Genomic DNA, 22,184 nt, shown 5'->3' on the forward strand with positions numbered 1-22,184 from the left:
ACCACCATCATCTCCCAACCAGATTAGTACACTCTCTCCTAGTGGATCTTTCTTGTCTCCAGTCTTGTGTTGCCCCTCATCTGCTGAAAGTATCTGTCCAGGTTACTCACCTGCAGAAACCAGTTATGACTCCTAGGAAAATGACCAAAACCCTCCCTGAGCCCCAGGGCCCATGTGATCAGAACCCTATTTCCCTCTGGCTTTCCTTGGCTACTTTCTGTTCCTCACATGCTCCTCCATCCCCCAACTACTTGCCCTCTTTTGCCTCTGAGCCTTAGCTTCAATACTCTGCCCATTTCCACAGTTCAGAGAGTCTTGCTTAGTCTCCAGGCAACCTTTCCTGATCCCCTCCCCCCAGCACCAGTTTGATTTAGGTGTCCTTCCTGTTTACTCCCATAGCACACCTTCGCAGACATCTCAGAGGCCTCGTCACTGTAAATATCTGTTTATTTTGTCAGTATCCTCCCCCGGACTCTCCCAGTTCCAAGTGAGTGGGGGCTGCTGGTCTCATCCACCACTTACGGCACAGACAGCCAGTTCTTGCCCAAATTCTATACACAGTAGCAGTACTTTTAGCTGCGCATGGCCACCCAGAATCAAGATGAGATTTTCTAGCCACGTGCAGCCACCGGTTGATGTTCTAGCCAATGAGACATAAGCATAGTTGCCTGGAGGCTGTTTCTGGGAACTTCCCCTAAAAGAAAGCACCATCCCTGTTTCTACTTTCTGTTTCTTCTTCTAGCCTGCTGCTTGGAAGATGGAGACCACACTAAACCTGACAGACGTATGATGAGCAATGAATTTATGCAGGGCCATACTAGCCTGAACGATCTGCGCAGGCTTTCATAGGAAATAAATACTTCTACTTTGCTTCGGGATCCCATTGTTGGAACCACTATTATTTTGGCATGCCCATCACTGCAGCTGAACCTAACTGCGACATACATAGCCACATCGACAGTATGACAATAAATCACCTGTTCATCCTAGTATATACCTCATCATTCCTATTGGGTCTTTTTACTGGTAACTGTATTGGCATGTGTCTCTGCAGGGTCCACATCCCCTAGCAGAGGCTAACACAGACAAATGATCAACAGTGAGTGAGTCTGAGTAACCAACAAATACTGACCAACTAGCTACTGAAGCAGATAAGCACCATCCAACATGTACGGTCTACTTTAGCTTGGGCTCCCTGTTGCTGCCAACCAAAACAAAGTTAAATCACAGCTCCAGGCCAGGAACAATGGCCCACACCTGTAATCACAGCATTCTGGGAGGCTGAGGCAGGCAGACTGCCTGAGGCCAGGAATTCAAGACCAACCTGGGCAACATGGTGAAACCCTGTCTCTACTAAAAATATAAAAAACTAGCTGGGTATGGTGGTGCATGCCTGTAGTCCCAGCTATTTAGGAGGCTGAGGTAGGAAGACCACCTGAGCCTGGGAATTTGAGGCTGCAATGAGCTGAGACAGTGCCACTGCACCCCAGGCTGAGCAATGGGAGTGAGACCCTGTCTCCACAACAACAACAAAAAAGAGTGCCGGTTTCCACTATCATTTTATTATGGAGTAACTGAGTGCTTAGACAGCAAAGTTCACTCTATACTGTCCTTGGGAACAGTGCCACCAGACTGGTCTATCATTGGCATATTCTGCCTGAAAGCCCTAACAGGTAATATGCAGGTAAGCAAGGCCTTTAAAATAACAGCACGTGTCACCTCTGCTTCTAGGGTAGGTAGGATGGCTAGCAATTTTTTTTTAACCTTAAAGATCTTCAACCATTTTTACTATAAAAGTAAACTCTGATGTTTGTGATGGGCTTACTGGTAGGATTTCTGGTAGAGAACATGGGCACCAGGGCCTCCAAATTTCTTGGATTCACAGCAACAGGGGTCAACTTCCAGCAATGTCCAGTGAGGGTGTCTTTGATCTCCTTGGATGCCTCATCTACATATTTTGGGTAACAAGGCACCAGGGCTTTGGAGATGTACTGAAGGAGAGCAAAAATCTGGACCATATGACCACTACCCATCACACAAACATGGATGTCCATTCCAGTAAACTGTTCCTTATCCAGAAGCAGACCTAATTCCAGTAGCTTGGAGTGTGAGCAGCTTGATCATCTCCAGGGGCCCCTCGTTCACCTTGATGAAGCCACTGCCACATCTGCAGAGCACCACAGCTGTGGCCATCTCCTTGTATCTGAAGATCTACACAGACTGCAGCCAGCGAGCCCTTAGACGGCATGTCTCCAGGCATAGGTAAGAGCTCCTCATTGCACCACGCCACAACCAGAAAAGGTGTCTAGCAATTTGTATGCTCCAAGAACTGTTGGTATTCTATTCCTTCAGGCTGGAAGCAAGGCAACTGGCCTTCTGAAGTCTCCTGCCCAGGTAGGGTCTTCATTTGTGAAGCATTATATATTCTCAGGTTATCAAGTCATACTCAGCTTCACACAGCCATTGACACAGATTATAGGACTGGCAATATTTGAAAGGTACATATGTATTTAGGGAAACATTCAGGCAAATAATTGCTAGATACTGACACTACATGCCAGATAAACATGCCAGACACCATGCAAAGCGCTATACAGGTACTGCCTCATCTAATTTTTAGGAATCAAGAAAAGGGAGCCAAGGAGCCAAGGAGAAATGTAGTCTTCCAGGAAGGATCTCATGTCTTATGGAAGGTTGGGGCAATGTGGGGAAGGGGAATAAGCTTAGAAGGACAGAGAGGAGCCTGAATGGGTAATACTTGGTGACTGGCAGTTGAGCAAAGTTGGTTAAGGGCATGGTTGATGAAAGAGAAGAACACAAGCATTGCTTCCAGCTGAATGGCTTGGGCAAATTGGTGAAGGATGGTGCTCCTGACTATGTTGGCCAACAGGAGAGGTATGTGGACCATCCAATGACGAAAAGTTGAGTCTGGAGCTCAGAAGAAAAAGATGGGTTAGAAATAAATATCTAAGGTTGGATAGTGGGTGGGTGGATGGGTACTTGAACCCATGGGGCAAGTAGATCATGCAGTGAGATTTGGTCTTCTGACAGTACTTTGCAACTGTCCACCTACATTTTGAATTTTAGGAGGTGTTTTAAAATATGTCAGTCTGATTTCTTAAGAAGATGGTTAAGTTCAAGCCTGAACTCTGTACCAGGGCATCAGCGAAAAGTACTTACCTTACTGTCACTTCTCTTAGGGTCACACTGAGCACATTCCAAGCTCTACTACTCCTTGTAAAGGGAACAAAAAGGAGCTACTCTGAAAATGAAACCACTCCAGTGTTTACAGCATTCTCCAAGGAACACGAGGTCCTGGGATAATGTCTCTATGGGGCTCTCTGGAGAAGCTCCCACCTGTTTCAAAGGGCAACTTCCTTCTTGGATGAAGCATCCTTGAAGGATGCTTGAGAAGACAATCAATGGCCAAGGCAGATAACAGACGCCAAGATACTATACACGCCTTCAACGATTGCCTTAAAGCCTGGGCTTAAGCAGTCTGGGCTCTACTTCAATCATATTCTGAACATCTAAACCAAAAGACTGCAATTGCAGTAACTGGGAGACAAATATTCAAAAGGTATTTTACCAACATTTTCTGTTACGGGCAACTGCTGATGATTCTTATCTGATTGCAGTCTCTTAACTGAGGTTATTACTTGAAATATTCAAAATAAATTATCATTTGAGGAAATTATCACTTGAGTTCTCCAAGCTAATGTGCACAAAATATACAAAGGCAGTGATGCCCTCAGCTGAAATTAAAAGACCATGGAGAAACATAATAAAGATTAGCTATGCAACCCCTCAAAAGAAAATGTCTTAAAAGATTTTAATTCAAGCCTGTGTAACATAAATAAAGCAAATAACACAAAAACACATTTCTTTTTTAAAACTCAATCTACATGCTCACATTTTATAACTGTTCTTTGAGTGTGAGGGTGAATGAGGAGAGGGAGAAGCAGAGTTCAATGTGTAAAAAATAGGAGAAAAAGAAGCCTGCTACAATACAGCATTTTTTAAAGGAACACAGTCTGGTAATTGTGTATTCATCTCCTCTATAGGGTGTCTCTGAAACTAACAGTTGTTTCATCACCTGTTCAGATTCCATGTGAATATATAAGCCATCCCATGAATTTTGTGATTCTCTTATTTTGGGAATGCTGATACTCATAGCCATTACAATGTTGTCAAACCTAGTGTCCCACACCCAGAAAGAAAACTCAGTTCTGAAAGGGTCTAAGAATCCTAAGAGAACTGAAGGTGGTGGAAAACTTGTCTTTTTAGCCTGAACACCATGGCCCAGCACAGCGACCCTTAATGGGGCCTGTATCAGAATGTTTTCAAAATAGTCATGCATCACATAATGACCTTTAAATCAACAATGGATCACGTATAAAATGATAGTCCCATAAGATTATAATGGAGCTGAAAAATTCCTATTGCCTAGTGACATCATAGCACAATAACTCACATTTGTGGTGATGCTGGTGTAAATAAACCCACCACATAGCTAGACCTGTAACAGTATCACACATAAAATTATGTACAGTACATAATACTTGATGCTGATGATAAACAGCTATGTTATCGGTTTATGTATTTACTATACAATACTTTTTATCATTAATTTAGAGTGTATGCCTTCTAATTATGTATTTTAAAAAGTTAACTATGAAACAGCTTCAGATAGGTCCTTCAGGAGGTATTCCAGAAGACACTGTTGTCATAGGAGATGACAGCTCCATGCATGTTACTGTCCCTACAGACCTTCCAGTGGGACAAGATGTGGAGGTGGAAGATGGGGTGACCTTGATGATCCTGTCCTGTATAGGCCTAGGCTAATGTGTATATTTATTTCAGTTTTTAACAAAAAAGTTTTAAAAACTTTGAAAGGAGAAAAAAAGGTTGAAGAATAAGGATACAAAGAAAGAAATTATTTTTTTATGCAGCTATAGAGCCTATAAGTATTACAAAGGAGTCAAAAAGTTTAAAAAATTTTAAGTTTATAAAATAAAAATGTTACAATAAGCTACAGTTTATATATTAAGAAATATATATTAAAATTTTTACATATATATATACATATACATATATATTTTAAACTTTTATTATAAATAAGTAGAAATGGGGTCTTGTGATGTTGCCCAGGCTGGTCTTAATTGCCTGGTCCCACCTTAGTCTCACAAAGTGCTGAGATTACAGACATGAGCCACCACACCTAATCGAAAGATATTTTTTTATAAACCTGATGTTGCCTACATGTACAGTGTTTATAAAGTCTAGAGTGTACAGTAAAATCCAGGCCTTCACATTCACTCACCACTCACTGACTTACCCAGAGCAACTTCCAGTCCTACAAGCTCCATTCATTCATGGTAAGTGCCCTATGTAGTTGTACCATTTTTTATCTTTTATATTGTATTTTTACTGTATCTTTACTTTGTTTTGATATATAGATACTCGCCACTGTGTTACAGATGGCTACAGTATTCAGTATAGGAACTTGCTGTACAGGTTTGTAGCCTAGGAACAATATGGTATTATCACATGCCCTATGTATGTGGCAGGCTATACCATCTAGGTTTGTGTAAGAACACTCTATGATGACCACATAACAAAATTGCCTAAGGATACATTTCTCAAAAAGTATTGCCATTGTCAAGCTCTGCACGACTTGTATGACTTACATACCTGATTTACATTTTTATTCAAGGGAAATCAAGACGATCTAGTGATGAAGGCTCCCTAGGGAATATGGGTGTCCTTCCCACCCAGTCCACATTTCTCCAGGTTTATATACTTTGTAAATCAAACCCTGATGCGGCTAGGACCAGGTAAAGAAACCAATGCTGGATGCTCTTGACCAGTCACACTAGACCAGTCAGGCTAGTGAACATTGATTCAACTGGGCTTTTGAACACTGATTTCTTACACTAACGATTATAAAGCTATTCTGTTTACACTTCTGATTATCTCTCCTAAAGAGGTTTAAGTTCAAAATATCTAAAATAAGGAGTAATAAAACAAAAGGTCACCCTTTCAAGTACTGATCACAAATACCTATTAGCTTTCTTTGCCTAAACCTTTAGTTACTGTCAACAGAAGCCATATGTTGATCATACCATCAACCTTCCACAATGTAACAATGAATAAGAAACTCAACCTTGTTTCCTCTCATGTGTCTACAGCTGCAAATGCAAAGATCACTACTTAAGTGTGACAGGTGTACAGCACAGCAGGGTGGCCAAGATTAGTCTTTAAGCCAGTCTGCCTAGGTTTGAATCCTGGCTCTGCCACCTACTAGCTGCGGATATTGGGACAACTGACTTAATCTTTATCTTGGTTTCCTCATCTGTAAAATTGGGCTATCTACCTCAAGGGCTTTTGTGAAGCCACAATTAATTAACATACGTTGAGCACTTCAGTGAAGTGCCTAGTATGTGGTACCGAGCAGCTGTATTGAGCACCCACAGAACAGCTTCATTCTCTTTAAAATTTCCACAGTATTCTGTTGCCCAGCTGCAGCACAATTTATTCTTCTCAAGGACATCTACTCTACTAAGTCTTCCAACCTTTTGCTATGATAAACAATGCTTTGATAAACATCCTATACAACAGAGAGATGTTTTTACTGTGCTAATCAAAGCAAGTCAGTGCCCCACCTAACTTTCAAGGAGAATACTGATGGTTTTAACACCCTCCAAAGTAGACACGGGACTATCACCTTCTAAGTTCGAGATAGATCCTAGAGTCTCAAGGAGATAGAGTAACTTACCTCCTGAATCCCTCACAGCCATAAGTGGAAAAGGTGGAATCCCACATAGGTGCATCGCTGCCAAGTCAATCTGCTTTCTACAGCTTTCCTTACTTAAAAGAAATATAAGAGGTACTCTTCTAAGTGCACACCAGATCCATAACAGAGATAAACATGCAGAAGCTCAGACAGAACAAACTCAAATTTTCACAGAGATACTTATCAAATAACATAGGCTGATGGAGGTGTCAAGGACTTCTGTAAATACTGAAGTATTATTTCTTCTCCCAAATACTGAAGCAGAAGTACTCTGAATACCACCCCTAGGGAGATACATCACATTTTCAAACTCTCAGGAAAGCAAATGAATAATTACTGAATTTGGTATCATGAGAACTATTCTTTGGGGAAGGAGAAATTCATACCATTCACCTTGTTGCAGCATTTGCTACACCAAGATCAAAAAGAAACAAGAACTCTCGGGTTCAGAAACACACAAAACACAGACCAGAGTGGCCAATTTGTCAGCATGGCTTTAATTAGGTCTGTTCAGCATGGGCTTATAAGAAATTCATTCTGACAGGATGAAACTGTTGACATGAGGAAAAGGATGGGGTAAATGTGGAACTTAACAGAGATGGAACCTATAATCAACATGTGCTAGCAAGAGGGTACCTACCTAATATAAAAGATTATAGCTTAAAATCACAGGTCTATTTCAATAAAATCGTTACTCTCCCAATTACAGAAATCATGCCAGTATCAGCACTAAAATCTTAAACTAAGAAACTTTTCCCTAAATCCCAGTCAGCAAATAGACACCAAATAAAAGGTATAAAGTCCAACCTAATATCAAGGCATACTAAGGCAACCTAATACTAAGACATACTCTTGCCTGAATGCAATTACAACTGTACTTGACACAGAACAGGCAAAAGTGGATAGAGGAGCAAAGTGGGAATTTAGTCTTTCTTTTTTTTTTGAGACGGAGTTTCGCTCGTTACCCAGGCTGGAGTGCAATGGCGCAATCTCGGCTCACCGCAACCTCCGCCTCCTGGGTTTGGGCAATTCTCCTGCCTCAACCTCCTGAGTAGGTGGGATTACAGGCACGCGCCACCATGCCCAGCTAATTTTTTCTAGTTTTAGTAGAGACAGGGTTTCACCATGTTGACCAGGACGGTCTTGATCTCTTGACCTCGTGATCCACCCGCCTCGGCCTCCCAAAATGCTAGGATTACAGGCGTGAGCCACCGCGCCCGGCCGGGAATTTGGTCTTTCTAAAAGGTCACCAAGTACGAATATTTTAAATCCCGGGACCACACAATTCTAAAAGTGAATGCCTTCAAGTCAACTAAAAATGTTACCATGGAGGAAACAAGCCAGTGGGAACCAAAAAGGCCGGTAATAACATTTATGGGTTGAAACTGGGGCCGGGGTGAGGGCTCCTATTGCCAAAACTCAAAATCAGGTCAGGTTAGTTTCCTGAACAATTCACTTTGCTAGGCCAGAACATTTCCAGCAGTTATGTTTTAATCTCATAAACAGAAAGCCAGCAGCAGGCTGCTGCTGCTGCTGTTGCAATCTCCATCACCAATTCTGACATTTACCTTCCTTTCTTTCTTATTTTGGGACAGGGTCTGACTCTGTCACCCAGGCTGGAGTGCAGTGGCACATGCAATCATGGCTCATTGTAACCTCCGCCTCCTGGGCTCAAGTCATCCTCCCACTTCGGCTTCCCAAGGAGCTGGAACTACAGGCACATACACCACACCCAGCTAATTTTTGTATATATGGGGTCTCACCATGTTGCCCAGGGTGGTCGCAAGCTCCTGACGTCAAGTGATCTGCCCACCGTGGCTTCCCAAAGGGCTGGGATTACAGGTGTGAGCCACTGTGCCCAGCTGACACCTATCTTTCTAAGATTGAAATGATCTCACTTTCATTCTCTATCCCTGGCCAAACAAAAACAACAACAACAAAAAAGAAAAATGTGTTCTAGGCAAAAATGAAAATAAAATTTAATATTTCATTTTAAAGGAAAAGAGACCAGTGCTCAGAGATGATTTTCTTATGGTTGGTGGCAAGTTAGGACAAGAAACCAACGCAACCAGGTTCTATACATGAATGAGACACTCTACTTAATCATGCCTTCTAATCTTCTCAAATTACTTCAGTTTTAATAAATAGACAAAAATGTATGTGCTTTACTATAAACCTATAACATGAAGCAACATGTGTTTTAAGATCTATTATGTGAGTGGAGGTAACCCAGCTGGGTAAAAGAAACCCAGAAGCCTGGCTCTGCCAGCATCTGGCTACATGACCTTTGGTAATATTGGAGCTTTCCTTTTCTCACCAGGGACAAGTGTAGGAGGCAACCCAATTCTGTAATATTAAAATGTGGACAGTTATCTGCAGCAATTTTAAGATGCCACTGATTATAAGCTGCATCTCTACCCAGATGTGAAATGTGAAAAGCTGACAATGGATGAGATGTGGTAGAAACATGTACTTGCAGAAAGGCAACCAAAAAAATGGATCAGACAAAGGTAGGCCGTGAAGAGGAGGAACTGGAAGAAATGGCTAGTCTGGATACCTATCTAGGCTGTGGGGCTATTTCCATCTGATCACAAAGCTCCCTCTTCTCTTTAGAAGAGTAACCCTCCTCTTGTTGGCCCTCAAATCCAATTGGTCTTCAGGTCCTACTCTGGACACAGTCTCCCACAACTACCTCTCTCCAGTCTGTGCTCAATTTCACTGCCCTGGTTATCTCTAACAGTCCCACACCAATCCACCCTACACTCTGACAAGACTGTCTTTCTGGAGCACAGGACTCATAATGTTCTCATTCTCATTCAAAAGCTTATTGGTGGTATTCTACCAAACACCTTAGGAGAGGGAGCAGGCCAGGGGTTCAAGATGATCTGAGCTAGAATGCTTTGTGACCTCAATCAAGTGTCTAAAGTCTGGGCCTCTATTTCTCCAGCTGTAAAATGAGAATGCCCTAGCACCCATTAATAATAGAAATAAGTTATCGGGAGGGGCTCAATGCACGGTCTGACATACAACAGCTCAGTAAAAGCCATTATTACTACATCAATAACTTGCCTTTCTCACCTTTCTTCCACACCTGCCTTCTCAACCAGCTTCTGCCAATCGTGCTATTTGCTTTTTGCCCAATGATTCCACACTTGTTTACTGTCCAAACTCCTTCTTGCCTAGAACGCATGTCCTCCTATTCCTGCCTGTCAACTAAGAGTCCTTTATGAACTATAAGACTGAATTCTAATTCAAGTCAATTTAGTTTAATCCAATCATCTGTTGGGTTCTTTCAGTCCTTGTAACAGACACTGTAGCTGACTTCCTGTGTTCTGCAGGCCCTTCTTGAGGAAATGTAACTCCACTTCCCTGGTTCTGGGATGGGCCCCCAGCTTATCAAACCTCCACTGTTCCAATTATTGCTTCAAGTAACCAAGGCCTAAGTCAATCACCTTAAGGCAAATTACTCTTTGGATGGTGGAAGTTGGGAAGTCCCCTTGTGAGATTATGGTGGCAGCTGCTGTCAGTCATCTTGGAAAATCAGCCTGGGATATAAGAGACATCTGAGGGGGCTTCAGAGAAATGGAGCAGAAGTCCTGCCCTCAGGACTTTTCAGGTCAGATGCACAAGTAAGTCTGAGCTGGGTGTTCTGTTTCTTGCACCAAAAGCATCCTGACCAATTCGGCAGTGCTAGGCCCTGATATGTCTAACATGGATAGCTCTGCCATAAAGCTTTCTTAGATATAAAAATACAAGTTTCCCAGAAATCTGCTTCTGACTCTCTTTTGGTCCAAGGTATAGATTAAGTATGTGTATACAGGGCTTAAAGTATATACCAAATCAGGAAACCCTCTGGAATCAGGAACTGCTGTCCTTCATCTTTGTATCCAGCCCCTTGCACCCATAATCAGTAACCAAGAAGTCAACTGATTAATTTTAAAAATGAATAAAGTGTGGGATACAAGGAAGGGAATAGATTTCAGGCAGATTTAAGAGACAATAAATTGTTTGTTAGTCTTGGATGAATTAAGAGGAATGTTTAAAGGTTAGATTTTAAAGTTACAGAGTAACAGTGTTACATAATGGCACAGAGCTCACTGGACAAATAATCCTGGCAGCACAGGGATATATGAAGGAGCAGGGATGTTGCAGGAGACAGAGCTACAGGAAATTTGGACAAGTCACTTGTCATCTTCAGACCTTATGCCTTATTTCCTCAAGTCTTTTTTTTTTTTTTTTTAAAGTTCTGGAATACATGTGCTGAACGTGAAGGTTTGTCACATAGTATACATGTGCCACAGTGGTTTCCTCCACCTGTCAAGCCATCATCTAGGTTTTAAGCCCTGCATGTATTAGATATTTGTCCTAATGTTCTCCTTCCTCTTGCCTCCCACCACCCCACCCGCAACAGACGTTTGTTGTTCCCCTCCCTAGGTCCAGGTGTTCTCATTGTTCAACACCCACTTACAAGTGAGAACATGCAGTCTTTGGTTTTCTGTTCCTGTGATAGTTTGCTGAGGATGATGGTTTCCAGCTTCATCTATGTCCCTGCAAAGGACATGAACTCATTCTTTTTTTTACAGCTACATAGTATTCCATGGTGTATATGTGCCACATTTTCTTTATCCAGTCTACCACTGATGGGCATTTGGGTTGATTCCAAGACTTCGCTATTGTAAATAGTGCTGCAATAAACATACATGTGCATGTGTCTTTATAGTAGTACTCAACTCTTAAAAAAAAAAAACCGGGGGGAAGAAACCTCACAGGAATGTTATAAGAATTATGTGTGGAAAACAACCGTTTCGGTACATGTGCATATCAATAAGTACCTGAGACAGAAAGCATTCAAAGAAAGTTTTATCTATGGGTAACTAATGAGAGGATTATCCTTTTGACATCAGAAGAGCTGGGAGACAATGAGGAATAATCCAAAAAAAATTGCAAAATGTTTTAAGAGAGAGGAACGTGGACCGGAAAAAAAAGAGTTTCGTGAAATTCTCTCTTCACACTTTCTACTTCCTACCTAGGCACCAAAGTTACCCTAAAGAAAAGTAAACAGTTTTGCTTTGATTTGTATAATTCAAGCTGGAAGTAAGACACCCAAGGATGGATGCTCACCTCTAGAAGTAGAAAGACAAGCAACAATTATGCAGGGAGCAAAACAGGAGGTGGTGTAAAAAAGATTCTTGCAAACACTGAACACCCAAAAATTAAGGTCTGTAACCAAGAAGTAACTCTGATCTCAGGGATTGAAAAGGAAACATTTTCAAATCACCCTTTGGCAGACCCAATGCTGGGCTCTTGCTTGTATTATCTCTTGAAATTCACAATAATTCTGCCACATAAAACCCCCATAAATAGACAAGGAAACTGAGTCAGGGAGGTAAGGTCAATGTCCGAAGTTACAAGATATTTTTCTTGAAAAACGTATCAAATTTTATTAGACTTTCTACTGTCACTTTTCAGCAAAATTCTGTACTACATTCTGTAACATTACCTATCTGTAACCGTCAATAAAAATTTCCCCTTGGTCTTCAGTTAGAAACGAAAATGCAAAAAGAGAAACAGTTACAGAAAAAGTTTCTGGCAATAGGAAGTTAGAATCTAGGGTAAAAATCTAAAAGGAAAAGGAGTAACATGTCCCTTTTAAGTGCAGAGCTTTCCTGGAGAATCCCAGGCAGTGTCTGAGCTACTAGAAAAGTAATCCCACTTGTCCCCAACCACAGACGGAAGGCTAAAACGTTTGTCCACGGCCATCTAATGCAAAACCGCCTGTCTCTGTAGATTCTGCACCAAATGCTGTTGACTGAGACGTGCAAGCAAAACAAGTCATCTGCCAAGTGGTTAGGAGAACGAGTTACAAAATCTGACAAGCAACATCAGCTCTTCCGTACAATTCTATAATGCACTTCCTGCCACGGGAATTTAAAACAAATTTAAACAAATTTAAATTTTAAACAAATAAGGCTGCTCGCTCCCCACAAATCCCCTCCAGCACCTCTCGGTTCCTCAGTCCAGCTAATAAACCATGCACTGGATTCTTCAAAAGGGATTCCCCCCTCCAACCCCGATTTTGCATAACTTGGCCAAATGTTGCAATCAAGGAGCTTAATTCACAATTATAGATGGGGCAGGAGGTAGGTTTAGGGGGGGACTGCCAAGTGCAAGAGCAAGACACAGTTCAGCAAGAACCACTCTTGCTCTGGGCATTACTCCCTCCACCCGAGGTGTGGGAGAGTGGCGTGGAAACAGTACAAAGGTACTTTTCCTTACAACTCGCAACAGAACACACACTCCAGCTCCCCCGGCCCAGGGCAGCGCCGCCCGCGCGCTGCGCACCTCCCCCGCCACCGACCGCTCCCGCCTCTCAAGCCATCAGGCTCCCTGAAAGGGCCGCCCCGGTGGCCCCTGAGTCCCCGCCCTCTCGCTTTACCACCAGCCTCATCCCTCCCTGAGTACCGAGGGCTGCCGTTGTCTGGTTTTAATAAAAACTGAAGTGGTCCCGAGCGGGCAGGCTTCCCACTGAGGAGCGGAGGGAAGGTCCGAAAGGCTAACTCAGACAGTGAGAAGGGGAGAAAAAGAAAAGGCCGGAGCGTCCCCACAGCGGCGCTCGGTGCCCGCGGACCCGCTCAGGCTCTTCGAACTCACCCGGGTTTCGCCGCCTCCAAAGAAAGCGCGCTCCCTCCAAGAGCGCTCCCCCGGATCTCCCGCCGCGCGCTCGGCCGGCAGGGCTGGAGAACCCCAGCGCACAGACCCATCCCTCCCGCGTACGGTCCGGGCACGGAGTAGTGCCCCGCGGCGCCTGTCAGCGCGCACAGGTGCGACCGCAGCACCGAGGCCGCTCCCGATCGCCCTGCCTCTGCCCCAGAGAGGGGCGCCCGCCCGCGCCCGCACCCCTGGAGCCAGGCTGTCCCCCGGGGCCGACGGGGCTGGCGGCCGCGGGCGGAGCGCGGGCCGCCCCGGCAACTCTTCCCCGGCACCAGTCCGAGACCTAACGGCAGCTCCCTGCCCGCGTCCCGGCCGCGCGCTCGCGCGGGTGTCATGGCCGAGCGGCGGCCCCCGGCGAAGTTTCCGGGAGCTGACGGCTTTACCTCTTGGCCCGAGGGGCGGCAGCAGCTCTGAGTAGCAAGGCGGCCGCAGCGGCGACGGCGGCGGCGGCAGCAGGAGCGCGGGTGGCTGCCGGAGCCGAGGAGGATGTAGGAGGAGGCACCGGCGCGAGGACCCGCCGCGATGGGAAGAGGAAGGCGCCGGCTGTCTACAATCAGAACGTGGGCTGACCGTGACGTCACAATGGCGCGGCCAGCCAATCGGGACTCGAGGGATGAATCAAGCGCTATGATGTCATGGGGCCCCGGAGCCAATCGCGGGACAATAGAACTTTCGTGATTGTAAATTCCAGAATCCGATGCGGTGGGGAGCCTACGCCCGGGCTGGCCCCCCTCGAGTTCACGTGTCTCTGGGCAATATTTTCCCCTTTCTTCCTAATAAGCCTGCGTGGATCGCAGAGCCTGCGCAATAGCCTCGGTGAAGTTCCCTATGCCCTGAACTCTAGTTCTTTTACTGCTAGGCGTGGCAGGAGTCTGTGGCCGCGTTTGGGTGACAGGAGCCCACCCTCGCTACGGTGTCCTCTGTGACTTCTACCATTCTGAAGGGGATCCGCTCCTTGGTTTAAGCTGAAAGGGTTAAGTGCCTACGGAGACCGCCGGAGTGAAGGTCTGCAGTTGAACGAGATAAAGCAACGAGAAGAAAACCATTCAAAACTCTTGTAACCTCAACTCCCTTGCAAAGGATTCACCGTGTATTTTTCTTAGGGATTCTGATTTTTCTTTGGAGGTCACTATCAACTCCATTCCTTCTCTAGAAATTATTTTAAGGGATTGTTAAATGAGGAAAGGTGGAATAAGTGTCTTTTAAGCTAAGCAAATTTAAGCACTGAAGATAAAAGGGATTCATAGCATAGACGGAAGATCCTTGATGTTTTTCACTGATATTTGGATAATTAAAGACCTTCATTAGCCTTGTATCCTACTGTTCCTTCATTCAAACCCCAGAGATTTAGCCTTCATTTGTTCCCCGCTTGTTGGATTCTTACTCTTCTATGTCCATTCACCTAACAGTCGACTATTTAATGTAGGTTTCTTTTTTGTTTTTTTTTTTTTTTCTTGAGACAGAGGCTTGCTCTGTTGCCCAGGCTGGAATGCCAGTGGCACGATCTCACTGCGACCTTCTGCCTCCCGGATTCAAGCTATTCTCCTGTCTCAGCCTCCCAGGTAGCTGGGATTACAGGCACGCAACCACCACTTGGCTAATTTTTGGATTTTTAGTAAAGATGAAGTTTCACCATGTTGGCCAATCTGGTCTCGAACTCTTGACCTCAGATAATCCACCCACCTCGGCTTCCGAAAGTGCTGGGATTACAGGCATGAGCCCAGCCACCAAATTAATTCTGTTACATATTTACATTGTATGTAATTTGGAGCCCAGCCACCAAATTAATTCTGTTACATATTTACATTGTATGCAAGTATACAAATGGTGTACAAATTAAACATATACTAATAATCGAGATTGTGGCAGTCAATTATTCAGCTCCACAAACACTGAATGACTTCAATTTGCTAGATACTATGTTAGGCATTCGAAATTTAAAACCTTCAAAGACTTCCTGGGGCAGTAAAATGATGCAGTCAGGAAGCAACTACAATGCAAAGTGGTCAATGTTGCTATGGACATGGAAGGTCATATGAAAAGCATGTGATGGTGGCACAGACAATTTGGGTGAGGTATCTCCCTCATTCCTCACTCTTCTGCCAGTCGCCCAAGGCCAGGGCTCATCTCTGTCATCTCATCTAAGTTTTGCCTTTCCAGGTGTTAAAAGTTTCTAATTTAACTTGAGATTCCAAAAATCTTAAGTTTTTCGCCACACTTGTTTGTTTTATGCTTACCTGTCAATAAAATGTTTTAAGCCCATTCAACCAAAATATGTTGATTTTAAATTCAGACTTACGTAACTGTCAAGCTCTGCATTAAATATCCAGTGATTTTTTCTTATTGTATGATTAAATATGAAGTTTTAATATTTTCTTCCCATTCCCCAAAGGCTGCCTTTTTATACAGTTCTTTGTTGATTGTGTGTATTTTGGTTTTTATTATAGCATCACCACCCTGTATTGTAGTTACTTTCTGATGGCATCATCTCATTCAATCCCTGGGGTATGTAGATCCCACTTTAAAGACTACTGCTTTAGGTTGTAAACTCTGTTGAAGGGGAAAACATGTTGAATTTTGCTCCTTATTGAGCTGTAGATCTTAGTACATCCCTGGCGTATAGTAAGAGCTCAATAAATATATTTTAGATGAGTGAATGTGTGAACTCTTATTCCCACTCACCATAACCATCACTTTTCAGCTCCAGAGTTCCAATCCTCTGTCAGGTAGTCAGATCCCAGGATTATTAACTCCTCTCAAACATGTTAGTAAGGTCATGTTCTCATTATTTTTCCAGCCAGAGACTTAGAGTTTCCAGTACACACACACACACACACACACACACACACACGCGCGCGCGCGCACACACAAATGTATTATTTTACATGTCACAATGTAATGCTTATCATGTGTCATATGTGTCATATATCTCTGGGAGAAGCTTCCCCCCCACCCTAACAATTACTTCATATTTCTGCATCATTGCACTCATGAATAAAGCTGCAAGAAGAGAAAAACAGTGGAGCCGAAATGACTCCCTAACTTAATTGTGGAATTTTTTTCCAAATAAATCAAAAGAATACCTAGAATTTAATGGCCGGCTTACTGAATAACAAGGTTCAAGGAAACCTGTTTTAGGCAGCATCAGAATCAGATTCCCGGCCAGCTGGGTTCTGGAGACTGTGCTGAAATCATCCTTGCCCTTTAAACCCACCTATCCACAATGTCAATCCAGATAAGTTACAGTAACAAAACTTTGTAACTATTACCTGATTTTTTATAGCATCCACATGGTAGTCTCCCAAGAAATGATTGTTGAATTATCTTCATTCAATAGCTAACTATTAATATTTTCTTCCTTCTCCTTCTTTCTATTTATTTTTATTTTATTTAATTTATTTATTTATCTTTGAGACTGATTTTCTCTCTTGTTGCCCAGACTGGAGTGTAATGGCACAATCTCATCTCACTGCAGCCTCTGCCTTCCAAGTTCAAGCCATTCTCTTGCCTCAGCCTCCCAAGTAGCTGGAAGTACAAGTGCCCATCACCACACCCACCTAATATTTTTGTATTTTTAGTAGAGATGGAGTTTTACCATGTTGGCCAGGCTGGTCTTGAACTCCTGACCCCAGGTGATCCACCCACACCTTGGCCTCCCAAAGTTGTGGGATTACAGGCGTGAGCCACTGCGCCCAGCCTTCTATTTATTTTCAAACTCTGGTAACATTTTTCCTTTTGCTCTTAGTTTTCATCTTTCAGCCCAAATCTCCTTCAAACACACACTTCTAAATGTATTAGAAGGTTGCTTTGAAAAAGAAAGTGTTTAACATCCTGGGCAATTTGTTTTATTGTTATAGCAGCCGCGGTCGAATTAAAAAATACAATTGGAAGCTTTGTTAGAATACAATTCTGATTAGTGAAACTGTTGTTTCATTGGGAAGTATTTGCATGACATCATGAAACACATCTTTTCAGAAAAGATATAAGCCAATGTTTGCCTCTGAATATGTCAAAGTTGACTAAAATATAGGCCAAGTAGCAGTTATTTTATGCTAGAGATGACACTGCAGCCTCTGTTGGTTCCTACCTTTCTATTTTCCCCTGTAATCTTTTTTTCTTCTGTTCTAATTTGTGTTTTCTATTATCTTGCTGCCCAGAATTCCCACAGGCCTGGCTTGTCTTTGTTGGAGGCAGACGCAGATTAAAGGCAGTGTCTTGTTCTCCTCAGACCTTGGAGTCAGTTCCATACTTCCATTGTTACTTTGCTACTCCGTCTCTTCACTGCGGTTCAACAATATGCACTGCAGTTTATCTCTATCCCTGTCCTTGAGTGTTCATCTTGATTAACATCAACTACTTGAAGACACTGCCTCTGCCGGGTCTGCTATGTTATTTTCTTAATGGCTAGCAGAATTTCTGGCAAATCACAAATGTTCGTATTTTATTAGTGAATAAACAATTTGTACAATTTCTGGATTCTGTAGCTTTTTCCTTTCTACTTCCTTTTATACTCTTTAGTACTCTCTCCAGGAGTGGCTGGGCAAGGAAGGAAGTCTGCATCCTCAGGCTTCTCTATCCACATTTGCATTGTAGGTCATATCATCCCCTTTCATGAGTTTGGACTTCACCTATAGTCTGATGACTCCCAAATGTATTTCTCCAGCCCATATGTTTTCCCTGAATTCCAGACTTACATTATTTGACTATTAATGACTTCTCTAAATGAGATACATTCATAAATGAGATATCCAAAAGACATCTCCAACTAAGCATAACCAAAAATGAACTCTTAATTGGCCCTCAAACCTGATCTTCCCACAATAGTCCTGAGATTTGTCAATGACAATTCTGTGGACCCAGTTTCTCAGATCAGACACCTTAGAATTACCTTTAGCTCCTCTTTTTTCTAATCTACTGCACCCAGGGCATCAGCAACACTCTACTACTTGACCTTTGAAACATATGCAGAATCTATTTGCTTTTCGCCATCCCTATCATGACCACCTGGTTTATGTTACTATCAACGATTGCTATCAACGATTTACTATCAATGTTGCAATGGCCTCATAACCAGACCTCTACATCTGCCTTTGCCGCCTACAGTTTATTTCCAAACAGTTTATTTCCAGGTGCCAGAGTTATTCTTTTAAAACCAAAGCCAAATCATATCACATGTCTGCTCAGTGTCATCTAGCAACTTCTCAACTCCTTGAGGGTGAAAGTCAAAATCTTTACAATGGCCTATAGGCTCCTTCACGATTCTGCACCTTGCCATTTCTCTGACCTTCGATAGCTGCTCTATCTTCCACTCACAATGGCCTCCTTATTTCTTGAACACACCAAGCACTAGACTGCCTCAGGGCCTTTGCATTTACTCATTCCCTCATGCCTAGAATGATCGAATCCAGAAATTTCCAAGACTTAAACATCCTTGCTTCATGCTGGTTGCTATATCACTGTCATTTTCTCAGGAAGTTCCCCTGGATCGTTCTCTTTAAATTTGCAACACCTCCCTCCCTGCCTCCGACACTCTGGAACACTTTGACTCTGCTTTATGTTTCTCCTTAGCACTTAACATTCTAGCACACTATAGATTTACTTTTTAATATTTGTGTATTATCCCCCCAACTCCATAAGCTCATTGAGGACAGAGACTTTGTTCTGTTCACCACAGTTTCCCCATCACTTAGAACACTACCTGGCACTTTGGTAGAAGCTCAATAAATATATATTGAATTGACAAAGGAACAAATGAATTAATGTAAAATTGAAATGCAAGTCAATAATATATGTTTTTACTAGGTATCATTTGGTCAAAAGTTAAGTCAAAGAGAAAGAAAATACTAACTACAATCATTTAAAAAATACTGTGTGTGAGTATAATTTTTCTGTTCCCTGTTACAGTAGAGATAAGTTTCTCCTTTTGCCTTTCTGAAATTTTAAAATCTGAAAAATTAACATGCTCTGAAGGAATATCTAACATTTTAAAGTGCTATACAGAAAGAAGACTGTAGCTATAGTTTTAATGAAAAAGAAACATTATTTAGTCTTAAATTGCTATGAATTTGGGATATCTTACCCTTTCTATGCATGCATCAGTTATCTTGAATATCGAGCACTTTCTGTTGAAATAGAAACTGTTACATTTATTTCAATGATGAATCCAATTTGGTAACAATTCTTTCCCTTTTTATTACTTATGCATTTCTATGGCCTTTCTCAACAAACTCATTTTATGCTTTCAACATTATAATAAGACAAGCAAATTGAGCCACAGAAGAGTTAAGTGACATGACCAAGTATACAAAGCCAGTTAATGCAGAATTAAGATTTAAAGTCTCAGTTCTCACCTTCTTCATATGCTAAGATATGCTGAAGATAAGATTTTAAGACAGATGGTCAATGTGTCTTTACTTTGCTGGTTATTCAAAGATACATTTCATAATTGATTTATTTCATTCTGAAACATATTAAAGAGCTAAAAGATTTCCAGGTCTTTTAGCTCTTTAATAAAAGTAGACAAATCATAAGATAAGCTTTTAGCCAAAAAACTAGCTGTGCACAACTGACAAAGAACAGCAATGTGGTTTCTATTGTTAAGGAGTATGTTCTGGTTAAGTAGTAAGTTTTGAAAGTGCTTTGTGAGATTTTTTTGAGCTGGTGATACAGTACAGGCTATGCTTTGTGCTAATTCTGTCATTTGAAAAACACGTTTTTTAAAACTTAGCCAAAAGTGAATTAGTTATTCTAAATTATGGGATGTTTTATTTATTAGTATAACGTGTCATAAAAGGCCTTGCTTTTGTGCACTTGCAATATTAGGCGTGATCTTGCATGTCAAAAACTGGTAGTGCAACTGATTTTCACAGTCTCAAGTTCACTTTTGCCAAGAGTGAATGTGGTGTGTTAAGATTCAAGTGAAATTCTACAAGTTTGTGTTGCAGTTTATTTTTGAAAACTATTTCTTGGCCTTTGATTGTAAAGCACTTTTTTCTTCCCAAATTAATATATCCCTTAGTCCATTCTCTGATGGGTTAAATAGCATTCTATTGAAATACATCTGATAGAGAAGACTGTTACAAGGTATAAAACGTAAAAGTTTTCAAATACCCTAGGAGCATAAAATTGGGACAATTTTAGATGGTTTACAGACTAGAAAATATAGAATACTATTTGTTAATACTTTTTTTGAGACATGGTGTCACTCTGTCACCCAGACTATAGTGCAGTGGCACCATCTTGGCTCACTGTAGCCTCTGCCCTCCAGTCATCCTCCTACCTGAGCCTCCTGAATAGGTGGGACCACAGGTGTACTCCACTAAGCCCAACTTTTTTTTTTTTTTTTGTATTTTTAGTAGAAAATGTTGGTGAGGCTGGTCTCAAACTCCTGAAGTCAAGGAATCCATCCACCTCGCCCTCCTAAGTGCTGTGATTACAGGCCTGAGCTATGATACCTGGTCAACTTCTACCGAGTCTTTTTTTTTTTTTTTTTGAGACCAAGTCTCACTTTGTTGCCCAGGCTGGAGTTCGATAGCATGATCTCAGCTCACTGCAACCTCCACCTCCCAGGTTCGAGTGATTCTCCTTCCCTGGGACCACAGGTGCGAGCCACCATGCCTTGCTAATTTTTGTATTTTTAGTAGAGATGGGGTTTCACCATGTTGGCCAGGCTGGTCTCGAACTCATGACCTCAGGTAATCTGCCCATCTCGGCCTCCAAAAGTGCTAGGATTATAGGCATAAGCCACCCCAGCCCTGCCTTTACTAAGTCTTAATCTAAACATAATCTTCTCATTTTTCTCTTCACTTCCCTGAACCCTTTTACTTCCCTGAATGTGACCTAGAACAAAATGTTCCTTCCTTCTTTCCCCATGACCAATGCGCTCTGTGCAGCCTTTTATCATTTATAATATTAATGTTGTAGTTGTTGCTTATACGTCTCTTCCCCAAGTCAAGTGACGACTATGTGTCATTCATCTTTGTGCCTCTAGCATGCTGTTCCGGTTACATAGCAGGCATTCAATAAATGTTCATTGAGCTAGACTATCAGAAGACAATTTATTTTCCTCATGATAAAGATAGCAAGTAAGACACAGGCTGTTTCAGAATGTGCAAAAAAAAAAAAACGTTGAAGCACCCAGTTCATATCATAGTTTATTGTACTTTAATGACAAGGTAGGCAGCTTCTGACATGGCTACCAATAATCTTTGCCACCTGATATTTATGCTGGTGGGTCGGACCTAGTAACTTGTTCCTAACAGATAGAACATGGCAAAAATGATGGAACGTCACCTCCTAGATTGTTAGAAAAGAAGGTGTGACCTGTATCTTATTGGCGCTCCCTCTGTAACTTCTTGGCTTTATGTACTTTGATGAAGGAATGCGCAATGGAGGCATATATATGTCAAGGAACTAAGGTTGGTCTCTAGCCCACAGGGAGCTAGGAACAGAGGTTCTGAAACTAACAACCCTTCAGAAACTAAATCCTGCCAATCACCACAGAAGTGAACTTGGAGGTGGATCCTTCCCCAGAAAAGACTTGAGATTACTCTGGGCTCAGTGGATACCTTGACTGCAGTCTGTGAAAAACTCTGAGGTAGAGAAAGCTGCTAAGGTAAACAATGCCCCAATTCCTCATCTGCAGAAACTTTGAGGCAAAAAAATCTTGCTCCAAACC

At 42.3% G+C, this 22,184-nt stretch overlaps 1 protein-coding gene across 3 annotated transcripts in view; it reads right to left on the reverse strand.

The window, feature by feature from the left end:
* The window catches only part of ELOVL5 (ELOVL fatty acid elongase 5), a 77,973-nt gene extending 63,157 nt beyond the window's left edge, over positions 1-14,816 (reverse strand). For 2 of the 3 annotated variants that reach the window (XM_032299705.1, XM_032299708.1), the window contains exon 1: positions 13,891-14,816. The gene's annotated coding sequence lies outside the window, so the exon portion shown is untranslated. Of the gene's footprint in view, positions 1-13,447 lie in introns of all 3 variants that reach the window. The other variant, XM_032299706.1, reaches the window with a different exon arrangement.
* Positions 14,817-22,184: the final 7,368 nt, after the last annotated feature.

Source organism: Sapajus apella, unplaced genomic scaffold (assembly GCF_009761245.1).
Source record: "Sapajus apella isolate SASKATOON/1434 unplaced genomic scaffold, GSC_monkey_1.0 scaffold41, whole genome shotgun sequence".
Classification (NCBI taxonomy): domain Eukaryota; kingdom Metazoa; phylum Chordata; class Mammalia; order Primates; family Cebidae; genus Sapajus; species Sapajus apella.